Here is a 6,367-nt window from a genome sequence, read left to right on the forward strand (position 1 = left end):
ATTGGCTTGTGAGTTGTGAGATCTTTTTAATGTAATAACCTTTCTTTTGTTTTTGATAGGTTACTGTAATAATCTTTTGACTGCTCTTTAAATACCAAGGACAACCGACGACCGTGCAAACAAAATAACATGGTTGTGCTGATATCATTTCCCTTTGGCTCTGTTTCTTTCGAACTGAAATGATGGCCCCTTAACCTAAGCCCTCTCCTTCGCATTACCCGTCCATAGTCCTGGGAATCCGCGGAAGGGGAAGTGATTGATACCTTCTTTTCATAAAGCAAATCGACCTCGATTGTTGAATAACATTTTTTTTTTTTTATCTTCTGATATCTTTGGAACGATGAATCGACCTTTTAGGAATTGGATGGGGAAGGATACACAATTTTTTTAAGTCAACTTTTTAGGAATTGGATGGGGAAGGATCCACAATTTTAGGTTCACTTTTTAGGAATTGGATGGCGATGGATCCACAACTTTTTTAGGTTCGCTGGGATTCTTATTGGTTGGAACTTTTTGCTCATTTTTTAATTGCAAAGATGGTTGTGCTGATATCATTTTTTACTATACATCGAACGAAACGGAGCCGAAAAAAAATTGTCCATTTGTTTAATGAACGAGGACTTGCTCAAGATTCTAGAAGCCCAAAAACAGTAGAACCATTTCGTAGAAATATCTACCGACAATCCAACATTACATAAGAACAAATTCTCTCCAATCAAGCAGTTCTTCTCTCCTCCCCAAAAAAGACTCCAATCTTCTCCTTCCTTTTTCAGTCATGGAAACCCCAAAACCACCCCATGTTGCCATTGTAGCAAGCCCAGGCATGGGCCATGTTACCCCCATGCTCGAGCTCGCACAGCGACTCGTAACTCTCCACTCCTTCTCTGTCACCTTCTTTCTTCACGCCACCGAAACCCCCTTAATCTCCCAATTTCACCGCCTAACCTCTCTCCCTCACTTCCACATAGTTAAACTCCCTGAAATAGACCTCTCCGATATTCGCCCGGGCGCCCCCTCAGGCTCTCCCATTTTTCTCACTATAGAAAGATCCCTCCCTTCTCTTAAAACCGCTCTTTCTAATCTCACCCCCACCACAGTAGTTGTTCTAGACATATTTGGTACCAGAATTTTTGACATTCTAGACCAACTCCACCTCCCTAAATACCTCTTTTTCACTTCCACTGCATCCTTATTAGCTTTCGTTTTATATCTACCACTTCTTGATAATGAAACTCAAGGCGGGTTTTTCGAGCTCGAAGGACCGATCATCGTCCCGGGTTGCACCCCAATTCAGATGGAAGATCTTCTCGACCCATTGAATAACCGGAATAAAGACACCTACGAGATGTTCCTTCAAAGTGTTCGCTGGTATTCTGAGGTTAACGGAATTCTCATAAATACATCGGAGGAATTGGAACCGAAATCGCTCACCGCCCTATCGGACAAGGAGCGGATTCCGGCACCGCCGATTTATCCGGTGGGACCGCTGATAAAACAAACCCTACCGCCGCAATCAGGGCTCGAGTTTTTCCGGTGGCTCGACGAGCAACCGGAAAAGTCGGTACTCTATGTATCATTCGGGAGTGGGGGAGCTCTCTCATTGACCCAGATGAGGGAGCTTGCTTTAGGTTTGGAGCAAAGCCAACAAAGGTTTCTATGGGTGGTTCGTAGGCCGAGCGATATTGATAACGACACCCCCGAGGAGTACTTGCCGGACGGGTTTCTAGCTCGGACTAAGGGAATTGGTAGGGTGGTTCCATCTTGGGCTCCTCAAGTGGAGGTGTTGAGCCATGGGTCCATAGGTGGCTTTCTTTCTCACTGTGGTTGGAACTCGACGCTTGAGAGCATTGTTCATGGAATTCCTATGATCTCTTGGCCGCTTTACGCAGAGCAAAAGATGAATGCTTCGATGTTGATTAAGGAATTGGGGGTGGCGATTGGGGTGGTGAAGGATGATAATGGAGTGGTGAGTCGAGGGGAGGTAGAAAGGGCGGTGAGGGTTTTGATGGAGAGTACTGTAGAGGAGAAGGATATGGGGGCTAGGGCCAAGGAGATTAGTGAGAGGGTTGTGAGAGGTATGGGTGTGGGTGGGGCTTCTCATAATGCATTCCTTCGTCTTGCAAATGAATGGAGAATCTCTTTTAATTAAGGCTTCGTCTTGGAATAAAATGAGAGCTTTGTGTTTGATACTTTCTCCGGTTTTGGTATTTGATTGTTGCTCGATTCAGAATTATGGTCATATTATTGATTGAATTGATCAATTAAAAATAGGGAAGTGTTTTATTGGCCTCCTTTCCTTCTCGGGTCACTCCCTCTAGTAAATTTTCTTTTTTTTTTTGGTCCTCTAGTGTATTTATGATTGCTCTTTGTACACTACAAGGGGTGGGAGAAATGGGAGGGTGAATATATCATTTCTATTAAAAATAGGGAAATGATATCTGCGCCAAGGTGTTTCGATAAACATGCGCTCCGCTTTTTTGTCCTGCAGTATTTAAAGGGATTTCAATATTACGGTTCTCAAAAATCTCTTTAAACCCTTTATATACTACACGACAAACAAGTGGAGCGCATGTTTATTGAAACACTCGGCGCATATATCATTTCCATAAAAATATTGTTTCGTAAAGATGTTATGAACATTTGAATATTGGGATTGGTCTTTTGTTTCACACAGGCACTCTCTTTAAAATATTCCAAAGCATATAATTAGGCCAGGAGGGACAAAGACTTAGTCTTGATAACGTAAGCAGATAAGGAAAGTATACCTTAACTGAATAGTGAAGTTTCTTGCCAAGGAAAAATTTAGAAGATAGTGGTAAGTAATAGAGATTACAAAAGGATTTTTTGTTTAATCTAGTCTTAGATTAAGGGGAAAATTATGATTAATTATCTTTTTTCTCGCTCTTTCTCTTACTCACCTGTGGATGTAGATGCTGTTATTGATCCACCAGAGGCATACTCGCGGTTATCTCCGTGGTTCATTCTTTACCATTTCAGATAGACCGTGCTAGGCGGCCAAACGGAATAATTATAAGAGTAATGTAATGTCATTTCATTATTTAGGCTACTGATATCATAAGGCCGGGGAAATGATATATTCACCCCTTTTTTTACTTTGGATGCCCCCCTCATGTGTAAAAGAGTAGTCATAGACTCATAGCTAGACAAAATGGTACACTTAGTTAGTACCTACATCCATGGCGGGCTGGAAACCAATCAAATCACCAGCATAAAAGTGGGAATCTCAGCTATTGGAATATGGGATATTTATTTATATCCTTCACTCTTACTCAACTCCATTCCCAAGATAGAGCTCCACTTAAACCCAATACGCTCTCACCATATGATTAGGTGTTTTCTCCCACTATCTTATATTGGCCCCATGGCGGATTCCTAACATTATTAGGGTGGGGCAAACCTTACGAATGCTTAATTATTGGTTTTCATCAAGGGAGCTGATATTTACGCCCCTCTTAATTCTTTTTTTTATGGGTCCCCTCTTAATTCTGCGGACACCCGCTTTCACACTCTCAAACCGGCTAAAATTGGTTGCAAGTTACAAAGAAAGAATTGTTCCAAACATGACCAAAATGCCCTTTCAACTGAACCCCCTCCTATCTCTCTGGTGCTTCCAAATCCCGCAACCCTCAGCTTCTCCTCTGCATCACGTCTCTCGCTGCAAAGCTTCAAGGTCTCTCTCTACAAAGAAATAAAATTTCAGAATCTCTCAGTCCCCTATGTGATGTCTCCTGGAATCCTTCAAAGCACTTTCGATTATCCTCTCTCACACTCTCCTCTCTATCAATCAACCCAAAGCTCCCTCTACCTTGATCAACGACTTCACAAAATTCTGTCACCCAAGGGTCCTCCCCATGGCCATCAACGCCATAAAATCCCTCCAAAACCACATAATTCGTGCACACAGGCGTGATCACATTACTCGGAACTCATCAAATGTTGCATCCAAATAGAGCAATTGAACAAGGGAAACTCGTCCATCAACACCTTTTCTCACATGGGTTCAAACCAAAATCCTTTACAATCAACAATCTCATGAACATGTACATGAAGTTAGGTCTAAAAGAGGAAGGACGCCAACTGTTTGAAAAAATGTCTGAATCGTAATGCCGTTTCTCGGACCACAATGATTTCAACTTATACTAATCCTACTGTGGAGAATGATGGATTGAGGACCATTCAATAGATCCGTTGCAGTATAATTGTGAGATGGGGAGATTTAATCGTTTAGAGTTTGATCACATGAACATTTGCTAAGAACAGTAATGATGTTGGAGCTCTTGATCTCTTTAAGCATATGAGGGGTGGTTTTTGAGCAAATAAGGTACACTAACGAGTGTTTTAAGAGCTTTTACAGGTGTAGTGCTTTTGGAATTTGGCAGACAATTACATGCTCAAGTGATGAAATTTGGGAGAGAATTTATGTTTGACAATTCACTTTTGGATAGATATTGCAAATGTGAGGTTGTGGAGGAGGCGAATTTGGCATTCGAGCAGATTCTGGAGAGAGGAGCAGCGGTTTACAGATTTAGTCATTCAGATGGTGCGAGAGAGAGAGAGAGAGCAACAGGGGTTTCATTGAAAGGGCATTCTTGTCATTTTAAAAGTACCCTTTTTGTTGTAATTTGCAACCGATTAATGCCGGTCAAGGGGTTTAAATGCGGTTGTCCTCATAATCAAAAGGGGCGTAAATATCAGCTCCCTTTCATCAATCCTATTGACTCATTTAGTGTTAGCCCCACCTTTCATCTACATGTATAAATTATCCGAGGGAAGTGATATATTCACCCCATTTTCTTACTTGGGATAGCCCCTCTAGCGCATTTTTTTACTACTACTTTCCACTATAAGGGCTGCCCAGAGTAAGAAACGGGTGAATATATCATTTCCCATCATCAAATAAGCATCTTCTTAGATGTCACATTACCCAAGAGTGAAGTTGATTGTCAATAGAGATAGTACAATGATTTGATAACAATCAAAGGTGGATTGTGTAATGAGCTACAGCTTCAATGTTACCCTTGTCCAGTAGTGGACTTTTATTTGGTAGGTAAACTGGGATTCAACTGCACCCCTTATAACGTAAAAAGCGTTAAAAGACCGTCACAGTTCACGTTGTAAGGGGTGGGAATATCCTAGGGGGGTGCGAATTTATCATCTCCCAAATTTTAAATTCATTTTCTTGTGTTCCCCGCTTTTTTACTACGTTTTTTTGAACCAATACCGTATTAAACTCGAATCTTCGCCGTTCCATTTTTCCGAGTCACGTTTTGCTAACTATGCTCTCAAAGCAAAACATAACTATATCATTTCCCTCCGAATAATGAAGGCTCCATTTCCTTCGATGTAAATATGGATGCAAAACAAATTTATTCTCATTTTTAAGTATAAAAATATAGACGTAAAATTTGTTTTTAGACCCATTTTTACGTCAAAAAAAATGGAACCGAAAGGAAAATTTTTCACGAGAATTTTTTTTTCTAACTAAAGAGAGAAGAGATCACTGTGTTGTTTTCTCATTAATTTCAAGACAGTTGCAATAAGTGTTAGGTTAGAAGGAATGTAATCTTTGCAAAGATTGTATAGAGACCAGCTTATTCTTGTGATATACTCATGAAAATATAAAAATAAGTTTTTCTAGGCAATATTTTCAATTTGAAAACCCTTGAAAACATAATAATGTTTGCTTATCTGAGATGCATCCCCAGACCTTTATGCAGCTAGCAGTCTTCGTATAAAAAATTATAAATAGAGGAATTTACTAGTAAAGTCAGGTATCATGGTTGAAAAACGAGCCAAAACCCCAAAAGACTACTTACCCTGTGTTTGGTTGCACAAAGGCCATGGAGGCTTTATGGATTTTGCGTGGTATTTGGGTGCCATGTCAGCAAAATCCATTGTATGGTTGTCAATATAGCATTGGCATCCCTAGTTACTCTTAAGGATGCCTCATAGTTATAGTTATGACATGTCACTCTTGTCGTTCCTATGAAATTCAAGCCAAAATCAACAAAAAAGTGAAATTTTACTTGAATCTCCTTGGGAAAGGTGCTTTTCTCTCTTTTCTCTATATATTGGTAATGACACCCACTACCACTATTCTTCGAGGTTGACAACCAAACAGTATATACGATTATTATCCCAGGTAAGTTCCAGGTAAATCCAATGCTTCTTTCCTCCATGTTGGCTACTTATGCCAGTACCCTCTGAGGTGAATGCCTGCAACAAATCATAGAGTTGTGAGATTATTTTCAATCTTTTTCTCTCACTTCCTCTCTCTTTACTATACATACAAGGATACTACTTGAAGATTACTAATCCAATCTTGACAACCAAACACAAACCAAGG

The 6,367-nt window shown here is 40.3% G+C and overlaps 1 pseudogene; it reads left to right on the forward strand.

The window, feature by feature from the left end:
- The first annotated feature begins 633 nt into the window (after window positions 1–633).
- Window positions 634–2,291, forward strand: LOC143883080 (UDP-glycosyltransferase 72B1 pseudogene; annotated as a pseudogene).
- The last annotated feature ends 4,076 nt before the right edge of the window (window positions 2,292–6,367 follow it).

Source organism: Tasmannia lanceolata, unplaced genomic scaffold (genome assembly GCF_043159265.1).
Source record: "Tasmannia lanceolata isolate RefF3 unplaced genomic scaffold, GAP_Taslan_0.1 ptg000008l, whole genome shotgun sequence".
Classification (NCBI taxonomy): Eukaryota; Viridiplantae; Streptophyta; class Magnoliopsida; order Canellales; family Winteraceae; genus Tasmannia; species Tasmannia lanceolata.